This window comes from Phocoena sinus, chromosome X (assembly GCF_008692025.1).
Source record: "Phocoena sinus isolate mPhoSin1 chromosome X, mPhoSin1.pri, whole genome shotgun sequence".
In the NCBI taxonomy this organism is placed as follows: domain Eukaryota; kingdom Metazoa; phylum Chordata; class Mammalia; order Artiodactyla; family Phocoenidae; genus Phocoena; species Phocoena sinus.
The window spans coordinates 112,022,468-112,045,526 of record NC_045784.1 but is presented as its reverse complement, the minus strand read 5'-3'; the positions used below and the strand labels follow the sequence as shown (position 1 = coordinate 112,045,526).

Genomic DNA, 23,059 nt, shown 5'->3' with positions numbered 1-23,059 from the left:
AAGGAACCTAAATGTCCACTGGTGGATAAATGGATAAAAAAAATGTCATATGTACACATGATGGAATATTATTCAGCCTTGATAAAGAAGGAAATCCTGCCACTTGCGACAGCATGGATGAACTTGGAGGGCATTATGCTAAGCGAAATAAGCCAGACTAGGAAGACGAATACTAGGTGATACTGCTTATATGAGGAATCTAAAATAGTCAAACTCATTGAAGCAGAGAGCAGAATGGTGGTTGCCAGGGATGGGGGCAGGGAAGGAGAAATGAGGAGGTATTAGTCAAAGGGTACGAAGTTCCAGCTATACAAGATTAGTAAGTCAACTCAGAGCTTCGATTTCCATCACACAACTGTACCTACTAGAAAGTGACCCAATGGACTACTAAGGACCAAATCCAGTGTTCTTTCTCTGTCTTTAATTTCATCTAACACTTCTTACCATTCCCACCTCTTGACATTTTTTCTTCCTTTGTCTTCTAAGATCCATTTCTCTCAATTCACCTCTCACCTCTCTGATTATCCTTTTACCATGTTAGCTTCTTCTTCTTTCTAACTTCTAAATGTATGTATTTCTAAAGTTTCTGTAACATTCGAGGTAAGCTAGCTTGCTCTATAACAACAAACAGCCCTCAGATTTTGAGTGGCTTGAAACAATGAAAGTTTACTTCTTGCTCACGCTACTTTTTCATCTGTGGTGGGTCTCTGCTCATTGAAGTCACCCAGGGGCCCAGACTTACTGAGGAGTCTTCTTTATGTATGCTTGAATGATTGCTGAGGCAGGAAAAAAGAGGCATATTGAATTGTGCATTGCCTCTTTAACCTTCTGCCTGGAAGTCACTTTTACTCATGTTTAGTTGGCTAAACAATCATATGGCAATGATGTCATGTATCTGGAAGGAAATAAGAACTGGATTCCTTGTGAAAGACTCTAATGACTACCATATATTCCTTCCTAATTTCTGTAACTTTATTCTGTCCATGGATAGTCATGTCTAGTTTTATGACTTCATCTAACTCTTGGTACTCATGACTCCAAAAACTTATAGCTAGAGGCCAGATAGCTTTGTTTTTAGCCCAAGAGTCACATGTCCATTTGGCTTCTGATGCCCCAGACTATTGGAAAGTAAAATTTAAAAAATTAAAATGTACTTGTCACCATCCTATTTAAAACTGTCATTGTTTCTTCCCTACTTGTACTAATGGCATCTGAATTTTCCCAATAAAGCAGGTTGAGAAACTTAGTCATCATCCCTCTTTCCTTAAGTTTCCCATATCAGCCACTAACGTATCACCAAACTGCACTGTCTTTAATGTGGCTTTTCTGCTCCATCCCTGATAGAGATTCCCTTGTCAAAGTCTTTTCTGTACCTTTTGCATGGACTCTGTCAATAGGTTCCAAAATAGATTTTTATCCTTTTCATCTGTCCTGGACATTTTTGCCAGAGTAATCTTATATTTTGATTATATCACTCCCTTATCCAAAACGCTTGTTTCATTCTCCACTGCCTATGAAATCAAGTCATAACTTCTTAGTCTGACACTCAGTACCTTTCATTATCCTTCATTATTTGTCCTCAGCCTAACTTTCTGTCAGTTATGTTCACTGATCCTTGGTTTTCCCTTTGTTTATTTGCTCCCTATGATGTATGTACTCAATGTCCTACACCAAAACTCTCTGCCCAGGACTAAGAGGGTTCCTGGAATGGAGGACTTCAAGTGCCCAAACCTGGGGAATCCAGGCAAACTAGGATGAGTTGGCCTCCATAGATTTTCCATACTCACCATTCCCCAGACGTGCCACTTTCTATGACTTTGGTCACGCAGCTCTGACCAGAATGGCTAACCATCCTATTCTCTCCATTAAAATTCTAGACATTTATTGATCAATCTCTTCCAAGAATCCTTTCTCCCAATTCAGAATTAATATTTTACTCTAGTGTTCTCTCACAGTATTTTTGGTTTTTTCTTCCTCTGTTATAGTACATATCACTCTTTTCAATAAATTGTAGCTAACTGAGTATATATAGTACATGTTTATCTCCCTCTCTACGTTGTAAGCTTTCTGAGGGTAGAAACCATGTATCATTTATTTTCTTACCTGGTATAATGCTTTGTCCACAATAGGGGTCAATAAATACTCGTTTGACAGAAATTAGGGAGCAAAAAGAAAGATGAGAGCAAGGAAAGAAAGAAATGTGAGCACAGAGGGGGTACAGAGGGAGGAAGAGGGAGGAAGAAAGGGGAGATAGGAAAATCTCATACACTTCGAGCTCTTTCTTCCTGAGGTGATAGCAGATCCGTTCCTTTCCTACTGGTATGCCACCCAAACATTTTTCCTACTAACCATCCCCAAATAATCTATAATCTAGTTTAGTAATTGGTTTTCATTACTTCAGTAAGATTACCTAGTCCTATTTACTGTTTACCTCTTCTGGAAACATCAATTACTTACTGTTCTCTACCAGCCAACATTATACAACTGTCTATTCCCAATTTCCAGAGGCTCTTACCTCCATATCACTTTTGGCTTGTTGCTATTAATCCACCCATGGTAAGCATCCTTCACCCCACCCTCTCTAACCCTAAAGCTTTAACCAGTACTAACACAAGAAAGTTTGGGTTACATCACTTCTGCCACTACCATCAGTTCCAACCCACTCATAACTTATTTCTGGGCCATGTGATACTAGGATACTCTCCTTTAAGATTACATTTGCAGAGTGAAATATTGGTGGTAAAACACTAAGGACAGAGAATTTGTTCTTACATTTTAATATCCTTAGCCTCTGTGTGCTTAATTCGGGGAAGTAAGTGGGAGGCAAGGAGGAGTGTATACTGAGAAACCATTGGTTATAGACACTTTTTTTGGCCTTGATCCACCTCATGGTTCCTCTCTACTGAGCTAAATTCTTCTATTTAAGTAACTTAAATTTAACAAATGAATTTTGAGCATCTGTAATGTACATTCTGTGCTACCTGTTGTGTTCTTTTTTTTTCGGAACGCGGGCCTCTCACTGTTGTGGCCTCTCCCGTTGCGAAGCACAGGCTCCGGACGCGCAGGCTCAGCGGCCATGGCTCACGGGTCGAGCCGCTCCGCGGCATGTGGGATCCTCCCAGACCTGGGCACGAACCCGTGTCCCCTGCATTGGCAGGCGGAGTCTCAACCACTGCACCATCAGGGAAGCCCTGTTGTGTTCTTGTAGGACTCTGCATATACTTCTATTAGAGCACTCTGTGTATTAAACTGCAGCTGTTTGTTCAGAGTTTGGTTTCCTCACGAGACTGAGAGAGAGAGTATGTCTTTTAAAGTGTATCCAGTGCTTAGTACAGTGTCAAGGACAAAAAGGGTGCTCAATAAATGTTGGAAAGATAAATATGTAGATTCTTTAAAAGAAACAGAGATAAGTGTAAGACATGGTCCCTGCTCTGGAAGTGGTCACCACCTAGCAGGTAGAAGAGGAGAGGATCTCTGAATACAAATAACTTTAAACAAGTCAGACAAACAAGTCTTGCCACTCTATTATAGAACCCAGTGAACAACTGAGAGATGTATTTTGACCAGGGGATCTTGAGTTCACTTGACAGATTTATATTTGGTTCCAAATTTCCTGTATCATCTTCAATAGAGGCTTTTATTTTGTCTTGGAATTTCATGATTTGATGACCAGCTTCATTTTTCTGCTAGCCAATTTTTTTTCTCACCATGAAAAGGGACTAATATTAAAAATCAAAGTAGAGTTGTTTTTGTTGGGAGAAGAGGAAAAATGAGACGATAGAGGAATGGTAACTGAATTTTCTGAATCTGAAACTGATATGGATGTTCTGACAATTACTAGGCAACTTCCAGGAATATCATGATGGAGTATTAGAAGTTGGAGTTATCCTAGATAATTGAGTTATGAGGGACAATGTGGTGTTTAAGGGTGTGGGCTCTGCAGACAGACATGGGTTTGAATCTTGCCCTTGCTACTTCATGTGACCTTGGCCAAACCATCTAACTTCTCTGAGTTTTAGTTTTGTCATTTATAAAATAATTTCTACTCTAGAGTGATGTTATGGATATTAAATGAGATGGTTGATAAAACATTATCCTTGGTATACAGTAAGTACTCGATAAATTTATTTCTATTCTGTTAATATTACAGGGGCCTGAATATGATGCTCAGGTGATGTAGGCATTGACTAGAAGTTGGACAAAATGGCTTTTTAAGTTATTCCAGGCCTGAGACTCTGAGTTTATAATTCTTTGGCCGAGGGGAAAATAAACATTGCCTGTGCTGATCAGATAACCTCAAAGCCCAGACACACTGCATAATTCTCCGACAGCAATAACTCAGCTGGCACTTCCCAGGCAGAGATGTAGGAGAAAGTCCAATATCCGGGAAGCGCTAGGATCTACAACTTCCTGTGGTCTGCCTAGTGAAATTTGACCAGATAAGAACAGTTAATAAGAAGCTCTCGAGATATAAAAGCTCCTTTTATCTCTGAATGTGAATATTATTGATGTTAAATACCTGAATGGATGAGGTTAATTTGAATAGTCTTCTATTGTTGCAAGAAATATGGAAAACTATTCAGGGAAACTTGAAAAACTCTTCTTCATACTTGTGGCATGAACTGAAAGAAATTATTTTCTTATTCTGAAAAAATGATGGCTCCACTGCCTGTGTGAGGTAGAAGCTTTTAAGGACTGGACCCAGAGACACCCCATTGTGGTATCTAAGAAGAGATCAAGTCTCATATTCTGGACCTGCCTTCTGTAACACTTTGCAAGTCATGCCAGATTCCTATCAAGGCTGAACAATTTACCTTGAGGTCCCCAGGTATTTCCAACTGCCATTAATGTCTTGAATAAGAAAGCATTGCATTGCAATGAAAACATTTAATGGCTATAAATTCAATTTCCAAGAAGCTTTTCTCTTTTGGATACTCAAGGGGCAGGGTCCCTGGGCAATGACTTATTATTTCCCTTACCTGCTCTGCAATGATTACAGAGACTATCCAGGAAAATATTTTGATAACTTGATTCTCCTAGTAATCCCTCCCCCTTTTCATTTCTTGAAACAATTTTCTGAGTGTGATCACATACCCTCTTTTCTCCTTCCATCATACAGGGGTGAATTTACTATAAAATATCAGATGTTGCTTTCATGTCTCAAACTCCCTTTGTGAGCAAACCCAGGCTATGGGCCTGATAAATGTTTAGCAAGAAAGCAGCATGGCATAGTATTTGAGTGAGAGCTCTGTTGTCAGGCAAACCTGAGTTGAATTTCCAGATCTGCCACCTACTAATTGTGTGACTTCTCTGCATCTCAGTTTCTTCATCTGAAAAATAAATATGAATATAGTAATACTTATCTAATAGGGTTGTTTTGGGGATAAAATATAACAATACACAGCAGTGCCTGATTAAAGTGTTCAGTAAATGGTAGCTACTATTATCGAGAAGCAGATCTCTTCATCAAGTTCGCAAGATGAGAGGATGTAGCTGAAGTGGTAAATGTGTATGCAAGTACTTTATGAAGTATTAGGTCATTCTGAGGGTATACCATCAATTATTCTGTTGAGTTGGCATATCCTAAGATTAGACGTATTTATGAAGGGCTGCAACGGTAGTCCCTTAATACCCCTTCAACTTCTGGGACTATAGCTATATCAGGGTATGCTTAGACAGTAGCAATCGGGACACTAAAATCCTAGGTCATTAAAGCAAACAGGTAGAAAAATAGCCTTTAGTTATGGTACCACAAGACAGGATAAGCAGTGGGGTATAATATCTTGTGCCTATCTTACTGTTTCACTTCTCTAGCAAAAGGTTGACAGCTCCATATTTGGCTTTTCCAAAAAACATAATAAACCCGATGAGGTGGTTGAAATGCATTTATAATTCTTGCTTTGGGGGATATGGCTTGGACAAGTTGGAAAGCAAAGTTGAAGTATTCTATGAAGAACTCCCATTCTTTTTAGAGTTGGAGACACATCTGAGACCTGCACCTGAAGGGAGGAAAAGGGAGGCTGGAAGACAGTGGGTTAGCTTCTCATACACCTGGGACTGGACTTGAAGTGCTAAGAGTATGGAATTGCTCATTTTTGTTGTTGGAATATCAGTTGCCTACTATAAAGGTGTTTGCTGAGACAGTGAGATCTAGGTCTGAAGACACCTGCATAAACTTGAAATAAAACTTTAGGCAATCCATTAGCCTCTCTGAGACTTTTTCTTTTTCTTTCTTTAAAATTGAAGTGAGATTTACATATAGTGAGATACACTAAATGTAAAACTGAGGAATTATGAAAAATGTATATACCTGTGTAACCATAACCTCAGTAAAGATATAGAATATTTCTACCACCCCCCAAACTTCTTTTGTGTTCCCTTCCAGTCAATCACTACTGCCACTGGCAGCCACTATTTTGTTTTATATTCCCCCAGATTAGTTTTGCCAGTTCTTGAATGTCATATGCATGGAAGCATATAGAATGCACATTTTTGTATGTAGCTTCTTTTACTTAATGTAATGTTTTTGAGATTTATCCATGTTGTTTCATGTATTAATTGCTTATGATTTCTTTTTTTTTGATTTCTTACTATTGAGGAATAGACCATTGTATGAATACATCACAATTGTTTTATCTATTCCCCTATTGATAGAATTTGAGTTGTTTCTGATTTGGAGCTATACTGAATAATGCTGCTATAAACATTCATGTACAAGTCATTTTGTCGACATTTGTTTTCACTTCTCCTGGGTAAATACCTAGGAGTCTAATGGCTGTGTCAGAGTAGATATAGGTTTAATTTTAAAGAAGTTTTCAGATGTTTCTTGAAATTGTTTATAAAATTTTACATGGCCACCAGCAATATATGAGTTCCAGTTGCTTCATATCCTTGCCAATATTGGTGGTGTTGGTATTGTTAATTTTAACCATCTGGTGGTATGTGGTAGTATCTCATTGGGTAGTATCTCATTGGTATGTGGTAGTATCTCATCTCAAGTATTTTGAAATAACTTTATATTTAGAAAAATTATAATGATAGTACAGAGAGTCCCCATACACTTTTCACCCTAACATCACCCTCCTATTGTGGTTTCAATTTACACTTCACTAGTGACAAATAATGCTGAGTACATTTCATATGACTATTGGTGATTTAGAATCTTTCTTTGTGAAGTATGTGCTCAAGTCCTTTGCTTATCTTTATTGAGTTGTCTTTTATTGATTTTTAGGACTTTCTTATATATCTCAAATGTAGTATTTTGTCAAATGTGAACATTGTATTTTCTCACAGTCAGTGGTTTGCCTTTTCCCTTCCTTAATGGTATTTTTGAAGAAGTTTTAAATTTTGATGAAGTTCAATGTATCCATTTATAAATGATTAGTGCTTTTTGTGATCTGTCCAGGAAATCTTTACCACTGCCAATGTCATAGAGATACTCTATATTTTCTTCTAGAAGCTTTACAGTTTTAACATTTACTTTGGTCTATGATCTGTCTTCAATTAATTTTTTAGTATGGTGTGAGGTAAGAGTAGAGGTTCACTTTTCCCCCATATGGCATCTGTATTAGTTTTCTAGGACTGTCATAACAAATTACCACTATCTGGGTGGCTTAAAATAATAAAATTTGTTGTTTCACATTTCCAGAAGCCAGAAATCCAGAATCAAGGTGTCAACAGGTGTCTAGGGAAGAGTCCTTCCGTACCTCTTCCAGCTTTTGGTGGCTCCAGGCCATCCTTGGCTTGTGATAGCATAACTGCAAACTCTGCCTCCATCTTCACATGGCCTTCTTCTCTATGTCTCTTGTTCTCTCCTGTTCTTGTAAGAACATCAGTCATTGGATTTAGGGCCCATTCTAAATCCAGTATGGCATCATCCTGAGATCCTTAACTAATTACATCTGCAAAGAAACTTTCTCCAAATAACATCACATTCTGAGGTTCTGAGTGAAGATAATTTTTTTGTGGGAGAGAGATACTAATCAACCCACTGCAATTTCCAATTGTTCCTCCACCATTTCTTGGAAAGACTATCTTTTTACCACCAAATTACCTTGTAATCTTTGTCAAAATTCAATAGCTCTTGTAGGTGAGGCTCCAGTTCTGTACTCCGTATTTTAATCTGTTGTTCTATTTGCTCATGCTTAAAGCAGTACTTAGCTCTAGAGTAAGTCCTAAAATCAGGTAGTGTGAGTCACCCAACTTTGTTTTCTTTTTCAAAATTGTTTGGCTATTCTAGATTCTTCGTTTTTGATATATATATTAGAAAAAATTGTCAACTTCTACAAAAACTCCTTTTGGGATTTTGACTAGATTGTGTGGAACATATAGAGGAGTGTGGGGAGAATTAACATCTCATAGAAATGAAATTGATTTTTGTATATTGACCCTGTAGTTGGTAAACTTTATAAATTCACTTATTTTTTCTACTAGCTTTCTATATCCACAAATAGTTTAGAATTTTCTACATACAAGATTATGCTATTTGCAAATAAGGACAGTTTTCCAGTTTGATGGCCTTTATTTTATTTTTTTGCCATATTTTGCTAGCAAGAACCTCTAGTACTATATTGAATATAAAGTGGTGAGAGTTAACACCTTTAACTGCTTCCTAAACTCAGCTGCAAATAATTCAGTATTTCACCTGATGGTGGTAACTGTAAAGGTTTTGTTGCTGTTGTTGTTTATTTATTTTTTTTATTGTGTTATTTTATTATTATTATTTGTAACGTCTTTGTTAGAGTATAATTGCTTTACACTGGGGTGTCAGTTTCTGCTTTATAACAAACTGAATCAGTTATACATATACATATGTCCCCAAATCTCTTCCCTCTTGCATCTCCCTCCCTCACAACCTCCCTATCCCAACCCTCTAGGTGGTCACAAAGCACCGAGCTGATCTCCCTGTGCTATGTGGCTGCTTCCCACTAGCTATCTATTTTACGTTTGGTAGTGTATACATGTCCATGCCACTCTCTCACTTTGTCCCAGCTTACCCTTCCCCCTCCCCGTATCCTCAAGTCCATTCTTTAGTAGGTCTGCATCTTTATTCACGTCTTGCCCCTAGGTTCTTCTGACCATTTTTTTTTTAGATTCCATATATATGTTAGCATACAGTATTTGTTTTTCTCTTTCTGACTTACTTCACTCTGTATGACACTCTTAAGTCCATCCACCTCACTACAAATAACTCAGTTTCGTTTCTTTTTATGGCTGAGTAATATTCCATTGTATATACGTGCCACATCTTATTTATCCATTCATCTGTCGATGGACACTTAGGATGCTTCCATGTCCTGGCTATTGTAAATAGAGCAGCAATGAACATTGTGGTACATGATTCTTTTTGAATTATGGTTTTCTCAGGGTATATGCCCAGTAGTGGGATTCCTGGGTCATATGGCAGTTCTATTTTTACTTTTTTAAGGAACCTCCATACTATTCTTCATAGTGGCTGTATGAATTTACATTCCCACCAACAGTGTATGAGAGTTCCCTTTTCTCCACAGCCTCTCCAGCATTTATTGTTTGTAGATTTTTTAATGATGGCCATTCTCACTGGTGTGAGATGATATCGCATCATAGTTTTGATTTGCATTTCTCTAATGATTAATGATATATTATTTTGGATATTAAATCTAACTTGCATCCCTGGGCTAAACATACATAGTCATTATGTAGTACCCTCTTAATATATTAAACTGTATTCAAATTGCTAAATATTTTTGAGGATCTTTGCATCTATGTCCTGGGGGAAGGTTTGTCTGTTGTTTTTCTTTGCAGTGTCATTGTCTGATTTTATTATCAGTGTAATAATCAAAAATATTTTGGAAATATTTTGTACTCTTTATTTTCTGAGAGCTTGTATTGCATTTCCCCCTTAAAAGTTTGGTTGAATTTACCAGCAAAGTAATCTGATCCTGGAAATTTCTTTTTTTCAGCTTTATTGAGATATAATTAAAATTTAGCATTGTTTAAGGTTAAGGTGTACATGTGTTAATTTGATACACTTATATATGTTTATCACCATAGGATTAGCTAATATCTCCATCAAGTCACATAATTAACATTATTTTTGTGGTTCAGGAGTTTTCTTTTTTGGAAAGTTTTAAACTACCAGTTCAATTGTTTTAATTGATATAAAGTTATTCAGGTATCAACTTCTTCTTGGGTTAATTTTGGTAATTTGTGTCTTTGAGAAACATGTACATTTCATCTAAGTTGTCAAATTTATTTGTGTGAATGTTCATAATATTTTGCTTTTTCTCTTTTATCATTTAGGAACACAGTACTGTCTCTTCTCTTATTCTTGGCTGTTATTTCTATATTCTTTCATTTTTCTTGGTCAGTCTAGATAGATATTTATCAATTTTGTTGATACTTTTTAAAATTAGCTTTTGGTTTACAAGTTTATCTCTAAGTACTGCTTTAATGTCTCCCACAATTCTATTTAAAATATATTCTTATTTCATTTGTGTTTTCTTCTATGAACCATTGCTTATTTAGAACTATGTCCTTTAATTTTCAAATATTTGGGGCTTTCCTAGGTATGTTATCATTACTGATATATAGTTTAATTCTGTTGTTGCCAGAGAACACAGTATATCATTTCAGCCTTTTAAATTTTATTGTTTTGTACCACAGCATATGCCCAATTCTAGTGAGAAGAATGTGCATTATGCATTTATATGGATTAGCTTTCCATAAATATCAATTAGGTTAAGGTGCTTTATAGTATACTGTACAGAGCTTCTCTTTCTTTGCTAATTTTTTTTTTGTCCAGTGGTTTTATAAATTCCTGAGAAAGGACTGTTAAAATCTCTAACAAGGACTGTCAAAGTGTCCATTTCTCCCTTTGATTTTGTCAAATTTTACTTCAGATATTTTTAAATTCCATTGTTAGGCACATATATATTTATGATTGCACTTTCTTCCTGATTAGTTGAGCCTTTTATCATTATGAAATGCATCTATTTCTTGTAACCTTTCTTATCTTGAAAGCAATTTTATCTGCTATCATTATAGCCACTCCAGTATTCTGATTTTTATTGTTTGTATATATATTTTACAACTATTTATTTTCAACGTATCTTTGTCTGTATATTTTTTAACATCTTTACTGGAGTATAATTGCTTACAATGGTGTGTTAGTTTCTGCTTTATAACAAAGTGAATCAGCTATACATATACATATATCCCCATGTCTCCTCCCTCTTGCGTCTCCCTCCCACCCTCCTTTTCCCACCCCTCTAGGTGGTCACAAAGCACCGAGCTGATCTCCATGTGCTATGTGGCTGCTTCCCACTAGCTATCTATTTTACATTTGGTAGTGCATATATGTCCGTGCCACTGTCTTGCTTCGTCCCAGCTTAACCTTCCCACTCCCTGTGTCCTCAAGTCCATTCTCTACATCTGAGTCTTTATTTCCTGTCCTGCCCCTAAGTGCTTCAGAACCTTGCATACAGTATTTGTTTTTCTCTTTCTGACTTACTTCACTCTGTAGGACAGACTCTAGGTCCATCCACTTCTCTACAAATAACTCAATTTCGTTTCTTTTTATGGCTAATATTCCATTGTATATATGTGCCACATCTTCTTTATCCATTCATCTGTCGACGGACACTTAGGTTGCTTCCACGTCTTGGCTATTGTAAATAGAGCTGCAATGAACATTATGATACATGTCTCTTTTTGAATTATGGTTTTCTCAGGGTATATGCCCAGTAGTGGGATTGCTGGGTCATATGGTAGTTCTATTTTTAGTTTTTTAAGGAACCTCCATACTGTTGTCCATAGTGGCTGTATCAATTTACATTCTCACCAACAGTGTAAGAGGGTTCCCTTTTCTCCACACCCTCTCCAGCATTTATTGTTTGTAGATTTTTTGATGATGGCCTATGTGACTGCTGTGAGGTGATACCTCATTGTAGTCTTGATTTTTTTTTAAATCACTTGATTCATTTTATATTTATAGGAAGTAATTTGAGGTACATATAATTTTATTTTACAAATATCACAAATCAGGACATTGAGTCTCGGAGAAATAGACCATACTAAGTCATCCAGCTACCAGTACAAGAACAACATTTGAGATTTCAGGAAAGGGAGGGATCAAGATGGCAGAATAGGAAGTCCCTGAGCTCACCACCCTCCACCAACACACCAAAACTAAATATACAGAAACTCTTTTCTTTGGGGGGGATTTATTGTTTTTTTACATCAGTATGGCTTACTTTATTTATACTTGGCAGTTGTCCAAATAATGTCCTTTATAGCAAAAAGGGGGAAAGATTCTGGTCCATGGTCCAATCTAAAATTACGTCTTGTGCTTAGTTTTTATGTCTCTTTACTCTTTTATTTTTTACATCTTTATTTGAGTATAATTGCTTTACAATGGTGTGTTCGTTTCTGCTTTATAACAAAGTGAATCAGCTATGCATATACATATGTCCCCATATTCCCTCCCTCTTGCATCTCCCTCCCACCCTCCCTATCCCACCTCTCCAGGTGGTAACAAAGCACCGAGCTGATCTCCCTGTGCTATGTGGCTGCTTCCCACGAGCTATCTGTTTTACGTTTGGTAGTGTATATATGTCCATGCCACTCTCTCACTTTGTCCCAGCTTACCCTTCCCCCTCCCCATATCCTCAAGTCCATTCTCCAGTAGGTCTGTGTCTTTATTCCTGTCTTACTCCTAAGTTCTTCATGACATTTTTTTTCTTAAATTCCATATATATGTGTTAGCATACGGTAATTGTCTTTCTCTTTCTGACTTACTTCACTCTGTATGACAGACTCTGGGTCCATCCACCTCATTACAAATAGCTCAATTTTGTTTCTTTTTATGGCTGAGTAATATTCCATAGTATATATGTGCCTTATCTTCTTTTTTTTTTTTTTTTTAGTTATCTCTTTAAATTCCAGTTGATGCTTTATTACTTATGGTACAGAACTTATATTATACTTATGCCAATATAAAATGATAATAGAGAAAATGCACTTTATTGAGACACAATATTGCACCCATTTTAGAGTTTAGTGAGTTTTTTTTTTTTTTTTTTAACATCTTTATTGGGGTATAATTGCTTTACAATGGTGTGTTAGTTTCTGCTTTATAACAAAGTGAATCAGCTATACATATACATATGTTCCCATATGTCTTCCCTCTTGCGTCTCCCTCCCTCCCACTCTCCCCATCCCACCCTTCCAGGCTGTCACAAAGCACCGAGCTAATATCCCTGTGCCTTGCGGCTGCTTCCCCCCAGCTATCTACCTTACTACGTTTGTTAGTGTGTATATGTCCATGACTCTCTCTTGCCCTGTCAAAACTCACCCCTCCCCCTCCCCATACCCTCAAGTCCGTTCTCCAGTAGGTCTGCGTCTTTATTCCTATCTTACCCCTAGGTTCTTCATGACATTTTTTTCCCTTAAATTCCATATATATGTGTTAGCATACGGTATTTGTCTTTTTCTTTCTGACTTACTTCACTCTGTATGACAGACTCTAGGTCTATCCATCTCATTACAAATAGCTCAATTTCATTTCTTTTTAAGGCTGAGTAATATTCCATTGTGTATATGTGCCACATCTTCTTTATCCATTCATCTGATGATGGGCGCTTAGGTTGTTTCCATGTCCTGGCTATTGTAAATAGAGCTGCAATGAACATTTTGGTACATGACTCTTTTTGAATTTTGGTTTTCTCAGGGTATATGCCAAGTAGTGGGATTGCTGGGTCATATGGTAATTCTATTTGTAGTTTTTTAAGGAACCTCCATACTGTTCTCCACAGTGGCTGAACCAATTCACATTCCCACCAGCAGTGCAAGAGTGTCCCCTTTTCTCCACACCCTCTCCAGCATTTATTGTTTATAGATTTTTTGGTGATGGCCATTCTGACTGGTGTGAGATGATATCTCATTGTAGTTTTGATTTGCATTTCTCTAACGATTAATGATGTTGAGCATTCTTTCATGTGTTTGTTGGCATTCTGTATATCTTCTTTGGAGAAATGTCTATTTAGGTCTTCTGCCCATTTTTGGATGGGGTTGTTTGTTTTTTTGTTATTGAGCTGCATGAGCTGCTTGTAAATTTTGGAGATTAATCCTTTGTCAGTTGCTTCATTTGCAAATGTTTTCTCCCATTCTGAGGGTTGTCTTTTGGTCTTGGTTATGGTTTCCTTTGCTGTGCAAAAGCTTTGAAGTTTCATTAGGTCCCATTTGTTTATTTTTGTTTTTATTTCCATTACTCTAGGAGGTGGGTCAGAAAGGATCTTGCTGTGATTTATGTCATAGAGTGTTCTTCCTATGTTTTCTTCTAAGAGTTGGATAGTTTCTGGCCTTACATTTAGGTCTTTAATCCATTTTGAGCTTATTTTTGTGTATGGTGTTAGGGAGTGATCTAATCTCATACTTTTACATGTACCTGTCCAGTTTTCCCAGCACCATTTATTGAAGAGGCTGTCCTTTCTCCACTGTACATTCCTGCCTCCTTTATCAAAGATAAGGTGTCCATATGTGCGTGGGTTTATCTCTGGGCTTTCTATCCTGTTCCACTGATCTATCTTTCTGTTTTTGTGCCAGTACCATACTGTCTTGATTACTGTTGCTTTGTAATATAGTCTGAAGTCAGGGAGCCTTATTCCTCCAGCTCCTTTTTTCATTCTCAAGATTGCTTTGGCTATTCGGGGTCTTTTGTGTTTCCATACAAATTGCGAAATTTTTTGTTCTAGTTCTGTGAAAAATGCCAGTGGTAGTTTGATAGGGATTGCATTGAATCTGTAGATTGCTTTGGGTAGTAGAGTCATTTTCACAATGTTGATTCTTCCCATCCAAGAACATGGTATATCTCTCCATCTATTTGTATCATCTTTAATTTCTTTCATCAGTGTCTTATAATTTTCTGCATACAGGTCTTTCATATCCTTAGGTAGGTTTATTCCTAGATATTTTATTCTTTTTGTTGCAGTGGTAAATGGGAGTGTTTTCTTGATTTCACTTTCAGATTTTTCATCATTAGTATATAGGAATGCCAGAGATTTCTGTGCATTAATTTTGTATCCTGCTACTTTACCAAATTCATTGATTAGCTCTAGTAGTTTTCTGGTAGCATCTTTAGGATTCTCTATGTATAGTATCATGTCATCTGCAAACAGTGACAGCTTTACTTCTTCTTTTCCGATTTGGATTCCTTTTATTTGTTTTTCTTCTCTGATTGCTGTGGCTAAAACTTCCAAAACTATGTTGAATAAGAGTGGTGAAAGTGGGCAACCTTGTCTTGTTCCTGATCTTAGTGGAAATGCTTTCAGTTTTTCACCATTGAGGATGATGTTTGCTGTGGGCTTGTCATATATGGCTTTTATTATGTTTAGGAAAGTTCCCTCTATGCCTACTTTCTGGAGGGTTTTTATCATAAATGGGTGTTGAATTTTGTCGAAAGCTTTCTCTGCATCTATTGAGATGATCATATGGTTTTTCTCCTTCAATTTGTTAATATGGTTTATCACATTGATAGATTTGCGTATATTGAAGAATCCTTGCATTCCTGGAATAAACCCCACTTGATCATGGTGTATGATCCTTTTAATGTGCTGTTGGATTCTGTTTGCTAGTATTTTGTTGAGGATTTTTGCATCTATGTTCATCAGTGATATTGGCCTGTAGTTTTCTTTCTTTGTGACATCCTTGTCTGGTTTTGGTATCAAGGTGATGGTGGCTTCGTAGAAGGAATTTGGGAGTGTTCCTCCCTCTGTTATATTTTGGAAGAGTTTGAGAAGGATATGTGTTAGCTCTTCTCTAAACGTTTGATAGAGTTCACCTGTGAAGCCATCTGGTCCTGGGCTTTTGTTTGTTGGAAGGTTTTTAATCACAGTTTCAATTTCAGTGCTTGTGATTGGTCTGTTCATATTTTCTATTTCTTCCTGATTCAGTCTTGGCAGGTTGTGCATTTCTAAGAATTTGTCCATTTCTTCCAGATTGTCCATTTTATTGGCATAGAGTTGCTTGTAGTAATCTCTCATGATTTTTTTTATTTCTGCAGTGTCAGTTGTTACTTCTCCTTTTTCATTTCTAATTCTATTGATTTGAGTCTTCTCCCTTTTTTTCTTGATGAGTCTGGCTAGTGGTTTATCTATTTTGTTTATCTTCTCAAAGAACCAGCTTTTAGTTTTATTGATCTTTGCTATTGTGTCCTTCATTTCTTTTTCATTTATTTCTGATCTGATTTTTATGATTTCTTTCCTTCTGCTAGCTTTGGGGTTTTTTTGTTCTTCTTTCTCTAATTGCTTGAGGTGCAAGGTTAGGTTGTTTATTCGAGATGTTTCCTGCTTCTTAAGGTGGGCTTGTATTGCTATAAACTTCCCCCTTAGAACTGCTTTTGCTGCATCCCATAGGTTTTGGGTCGTTGTGTCTCCATTGTCATTTGTTTCTAGGTATTTTTTTATTTCCTCTTTGATTTCTTCAGTGATCACTTCATTATTAAGTAGTGTATTGTTTAGCCTCCATGTGTTTGTATTTTTTAAAGATCTTTTCCTGTAATTGATATCTAGTCTCATGGCGTTGTGGTCGGAAATGATACTTGATACAATTTCAGTTTTCTTAAATTTACCGAGGCTTGATTTGTGACCCAAGATATGATCTATCCTGGAGAATGTTCCATGAGCACTTGAGAAAACTGTGTATTCTGTTGTTTTTGGATGGAGTGTCCTATAAATATCAATTAAGTCCATCTTGTTTAATGTATCATTTAAAGCTTGTGTTTCCTTATTTATTTTCATTTTGGATGATCTGTCCATGGGTGAAAGTGGGGTGTTAAAGTCCCCTACTATGAATGTGTTACTGTCGATCTCCCCTTTTATGGCTGTTAGTATTTGCCTTATGTATTGAGGTGCTCCTATGTTGGGTGCATAAATATTTACAATTGTTATATCTTCTTCTTGGATCGATCCCTTGATCATTATGTAGTGTCCTTCTTTGTCCCTTTTAATAGTCCTTATTTTAAAGTCTATTTTGTCTGATATGAGAATTGCTACTCCAGCTTTCTTTTGGTTTCCATTTGCATGGAATATCTTTTTCCATCCCCTTACTTTCAGTCTGTATGTGTCTCTAGTTCTGAAGTGGGTCTCTTGTAGACAGCATATATAAGGGTCTTGTTTTTGTATCCATTCAGCCAATCTGTGTCTTTTGGTGGGAGCATTTAGTCCATTTACATTTAAGGTAATTATCGATATGTATGTTCCTATTTCCATTTTATATATTGTTTTGGGTTCGCTACTATAGGTCATTTCCTTCTCTTGTGTTTCGTGTCTAGAGAAGTTCCTTTAGCATTTGTTGTAAAGCTGGTTTGGTGGTGCTGAACTCTCTCAGCTTTTGCTTGTCTGTAAAGGTTTTAATTTCTCCATCAAATGTGAATGAGATCCTTGCTGGGTAGAGTAGTCTTGGTTGCAGGCTATTCTCCTTCATCACTTTCAGTATGTCCTGCCACTCCCTTCTGGCTTGTAGGGTTTCTGCTGAGAGATCAGCTGTTAACCTTATGGGGATTCCCTTGTGTGTTATTTGTTGTTTTTCCCTTGCTGCTTTTAATATGCTTTCTTTGTATTTAATTTTTGACAGTTTGATTAATATGTGTCTTGGCGTGTTTCTCCTTGTATTTATCCTGTATGGGACCCTCTGTGCTTCCTGGACTTGATTAACTATTTCCTTTCCCATATTAGGGAAGTTTTCAACTATAATCTCTTCAAATATTTTCTCAGTCCCTTTCTTTCTTTCTTCTTCTTCTGGAACCCCTATAATTCGAATGTTGGTGCGTTTCATGTTGTCCCAGAGGTCTCTGAGACTGTCCTCAGTTCTTTTCATTCTTTTTTCTTTATTCTGCTCTGCAGTAGTTATTTCCACTACTTTATCTTCCAGGTCACTTATCCGTTCTTCTGCCTCAGTTATTCTGCTATTGATCCTATCTAGAGTGATTTTAATTTCATTTATTGCATTGTTCATCGTTGCTTGTTTCATCTTTAGTTCTTGTAGGTCCTTGTTAACTGTTTCTTGCATTTTGTCCATTCTACTTCCAAGATTTCGGATCATCCTTACTATCATTATTCTGAATTCTTTTTCAGGTAGATTGCCTATTTCCTCTTCATTTGTTAGGTCTGGTGGGTTTTTATCTTGCTCCTTCATCTGCTGTGTGTTTTTCTGTCTTCTCATTTTGCTTATCTTACTGTGTTTGGGGTCTCCTTTTTGCAGGCTGCACTTTCGTAGTTCCCGTTGTTTTTGATGTCTGTCTCCAGTGGCTAAGGTTGTTTCAGTGGGTTGTGTAGGCTTCCTGGTGGAGGGGACTAGTGCCTGTGTTGTGCTGGATGAGGCTGGATCTTGTCTCTCTAGTGGGCAGGTTCACGTCTGGTGGTGTGTTTTGGGGTGTCTGTGGCCTTATTATGATTTTAGGCAGCCTCTCTGCTAATGGGTGGGGTTGTGTTCCTGTTTTGCTAGTTGTTTGGCATAGGTTGTCCAGCACTGTGGCTTGCTGGTCGTTGAGTGAAGCTGGGTGCTGGTGCTAAGATGGAGGTCTCTGGGATATTTCCACCGTTTAATATTATGTGGAGCTGGGAGGTCTCTTGTTGACCAGTGTCCTGAAGTTGGCTCTCCTACCTCAGAGGCAGAGACCTGACTCCTGGCTGGAGCACCAAGAGCCTTTCATCCACACAGCTCAGAATAAAAGGGAGAAAAAGTAGGGAGAATTAGTAGAAGTATGAGTAAATAAAGAAGGAAAGGAGGAAAGGAAGGAAGGAAGAAAGAAGCAAAGAAGGAAAGAAAGGAGGGAGGGAGGGAGGGAGGGAGGAAGGAAGGAAGGAGGGAAAGAAGGAAAAAAGACAGAAAGAAAGATGATACAGTAAAAATAAAATAAAGTATAATATAGTTATTGAATTAAAAAATATTTAGAAAAAAAAAAAAAGGGACGGATAGAACCTTAGGACAAATGTTGGAAGCAAAGCTATACAGAGAAAATCTTACACAGAAGCATACACATACACCTTCACAAAAAGAGGTAAAGGGGGAAAAATCATAAATCCTGCTCCCTGAGACCACCTCCTCAATTTGGGGTGATTCGTTGTCTAAAGGAGGGAAGGAAGGAAGGAAAGAAAGAAAGAACGAAGGTAAAGTATAATAAAGTTATCACAATTAAACTTAATTATTAAGAAAAAGAATTTTTAAAAAAAAGTCATGGACGGATAGAGCCCTAGGACAAATGGTGGAAGCAAGAGTATACAGACAGGATCTCACACAGAAGCATACACGTACACATTCACAAAGAGAGGAAAAGGGAAAAAAATCATAGATCTCGCTCCTAAATTCCACCTCTTCAATTTGGGATCATTCTTTGTCTATTCAGGTATTCCACAGATGCAGGGTATATCAAGTTGATTGTGGAGCTTTAATCCGCTGCTTCTGTGGCTGCTGGGAGAGATTTCCCTTTCTCTTCTTTGTTCTCACAGCTCACAGGAGCTCAGCTTTGGATTTGGCCCTGCCTCTGCGTGTAGGTCGCTGGAGGGCGTCTGTTTTTTCGCTCAGACAGGACGGGGTTAAAGGAGCCGCTGATTCGGGGCCTCCGGCTCACTCAGGCCGGGGGTTGGGGGATGGGGGTAGGAGGGGCACTACGTGCGGGGCGGGCCTGCGGCTGCAGAGGCAGCGTGACGTTGCGGCAGAGGCCGGCGTGATGTTGCACCAGCCTGAGACCCGCCGTGCGTACTCCCGGGGAAGTTGTCCCTGGATCCCGGGAACCTGGCAGTGGCGGGCTGCACAGGCTCCGCGGAAGAGGGGTGTGGAGAGTGACCTGTGCTCGCACACAGGCCCCTTGGTGGCGGCAGCAGCAGCCTTAGCGTCTCCCGCCCGTCTCTGGGGTCCGCGGTTTTAGCCGCGGCTCGTGCCCGTCTCTGGGGTTCGCGCTTTTAGCCGCGGCTCGCGCCCTTCTCTGGAGATCCTTTAAGCAGCGCTCTTAAACCCCTCTTCTCGCGCACCAGGAAACAAAGAGGGAAGAAAAAGTCTCTTGCCTCTTCGGCCCGTGCAGGCTTTTCCCCGAACTCCCTCCCGGCTAGTCGTGGTGCACTAACCCCTTCAGGCTATGTTCAAGCCGCCAACCCCAGTCCTCTCCCTGAGCTCCGTCCAAAACCAAAACACGAGCCTCAGCTCGCAGCCCCGCCCGCCCCGGCGGGTGAGCAGACAAGCCACTCGGGCTGGTGAGTGCCGGTCAGCACCGATCGTCTGTGCAGGAATCTCCCCGCTTTGCCCTCCGCACAGGTCGCTGTGCACTACTCCGCGGTCCCGAAACTCCCCCCTCCGCCTCCCGCAGTCTCCGCCCGCGGAGGGGCTTCCTAGTGTGTGGAAACTTTTCCTCCTTCACAGCTCCCTCCCACTGGTGCAGGTGCCGTCCTTATTCTTTTGTCTCTGTTTTTTCTTTTGCCCTACCCAGTTACGTGGGGAGTTTCTTGCCTTTTGGGAGGTCTGAGGTCTTCTGCCAGCCTTCAGTAGGAGTTCTGTAGGAGTTGTTCCACGTGTGGATGTATTTCTGGTGTATCCGTGGGGAGGAAGGCGATCTCCGCGTCTTACTCTTCCGCCATCTTCAAGGTCCCTCCCTGCCATATCTTCTTTATCCATTCATCTGTTGATGGACACTTAGGTTGCTTCCAAGTCGTGGCTATTGTAAATAGAGCTGCAATGAACATTTTGGTACATGACTCTTTTTGAATTATGGTTTTCTCAGGGTATATGCCCAGTAGTGGGATTGCTGGGTTATATGGTAGTTCTATTTGTAGTTTTTTAAGGAACCGCCATACTGTTGTCCATAGTGGCTGTACCAATTCGCATTCCCAAGAGCAGTGCAAGAGTGTTCCCTTTTCTCCACACCCTCTCCAGCATGTATTGTTTCTAAATTTTTTGATGATGGCCATTCGGACTGGCGTGAGATGACATCTCATTGTAGTTTTGATTGGCATTTCTCTAATGATTAATGATGTTGAACATTCTTTCATGTGTTTGTTGGCACTCTGTATATCTTCTTTGTAGAAATGTCTATTTAGGTCTTCTGCCCATTGTTGGATTAGGTTGTTTGTTTTTTTGTTATTGAGCTGCATGAGCTGCTTGTAAATTTTGGAGATTAATCCTTTGTCAGTTGCTTCATTTGCAAATATTTTCTCCCCTTCTGAGGGTTGTCTTTTGGTTTTGTTGATGGTTTCCTTTGCTGTGCAAAAGCTTTGAAGTTTCATTAGGTCTCATTTGTTTATTTTTGTTTTTATTTCCATTTCTCTAGGAAGTGGGTCAAAAAGGATCTTGCTGTGATTTATGTCATAGAGTGTTCTGCCTATGTTTTCCTCTAAGAGTTTTAGAGTATCTGGCCTTATATTTAGGTCTTTAATCCATTTTGAGTTTATTTTGGTGTTTGGTGTGAGGGAGTGCTCTAATTTCATTCTTTTACATGTAGCTGTCCAGTTTTCCCAGCTCCACTTACTGAAGAGGCTGTCCTTTCTCCACTGTACATTCCTGCCTCATTTATCAAAGATAAGGTGACCATATGTGCGTGGGTTTATCTCTGGGCTTTCTGTCCTGTTCCATTGATCTATATTTCTGCTTTTGTCCCAGTACCATACGGCCTTGATTACTGTAGCTTTGTGTTATAGTCTGAAATCAGGCAGCCTGATTCCTCCAGCTCTGTTTTTCGTTCTCAAGATTGCTTTGGCTATTCGGGGTCTTTGTGTTTCCATACAAATTGTGAAATTTTTTGTTCTAGTTCTATGAAAAATGCCAGTGGTAGTTTGATAGGGATTGCACTGAATCTGTAGATTGCTTTCAGTAGTAGAGTCATTTTCACAATGTTGATTCTTCCAATCCAAGAACATGGTATATCTCTCCATCTATTTGTATCATCTTTAATTTTTTTCATCAGTGTCTTATAATTTTGTGCATTCACGTCTTTTGTCTCCTTAGGTAGGTTTATTCCAAGATATTTTATTCTTTTTGTTGCAGTGGTAAATGGGAGTGTTTTCTTGATTTCACTTTCAGGTTTTTCATCATTAGTGTATAGGAATGCCAGATATTTCTGTGCATTAATTTTGTATCCTGCAACTTTACCAAATTCATCGATTAGCTCTAGGTTTCTTGTAGCATCTTTAGAATTCTCTACGTATAGCATCATGTCATCGGCAAACAGTGACAGCTTTACTTTTTCTTTTCCTATTTGGATTCCTTTTATTTCCTTTTCTTCTTTGATTGCTGTGGCTAAAACTTCCAAAACTATGTTGAATAAGAATGGTGAGAGTGGGCAACCTTGTCTTGTTCCTGATCTTAGTGGAAATGCTTTCAGTTTTTCACCATTGAAGACGATGTTGGCTGTGGGTTTGTCATATATGGCCTTTATTATGTTGAGGAAAGTTCCTTCTCTGCCTATTTTCTGTAGGGTTTTTATCATAAGTGGGTGTTGAATTTTGTCGAAAGCTTTCTCTGTGTCTATTGAGGTGGTATGGTTTTTCTCCTTCAATTTGTGAATATGGTGTATCACATTGATTGATTTGCATATAGTGAAAAATCCTTGCATTCCTGAAATAAACCCCACTTGATCATGGTGTATGATTTTTTTTAATGTGCTGTTGGATTCTGTTTGCCAGTATTTTGTTGAGGATTTCTGCATCTATGTTCATCAGCGATATTGGCCTGTAGTTTTCCTTCTTTGTGACATCCTTGTCTGGTTTTGGTATCAGGGTGATGGTGGGATTGTAGAATGAGTTTGGGAGTGTTCCTCCCTCTGCTATATTTTGGAAGAGTTTGAGAAGGATAGGTATTAGCTCTTCTCTAAATGTTTGATAGAATTCGCCTGTGAAGCCATCTGGTCCTGGGCTTTTATTTGTTGGAAGATTTTTAATCACAGTTTCAATCAGTGCTTGTGATTGTTCTGTTCATATTTTCTATTTCTTTGTGATTCAGTCTTGGCAGGTTGTGCATTTCTAAGAAGTTGTCCATTTCTTCCAGGTTGTCCATTTTATTGGCATAGAGTTGCTTGTAGTAATCTCTCATGATCTTT

The 23,059-nt window shown here is 38.5% G+C and overlaps 1 pseudogene; it reads right to left on the bottom strand.

Annotated features, from left to right (window-relative positions):
- Nucleotides 1-7,839, bottom strand: part of LOC116747191 — a 36,138-nt pseudogene extending 28,299 nt beyond the window's left edge.
- Between the last annotated feature and the right edge of the window lie 15,220 nt (nucleotides 7,840-23,059).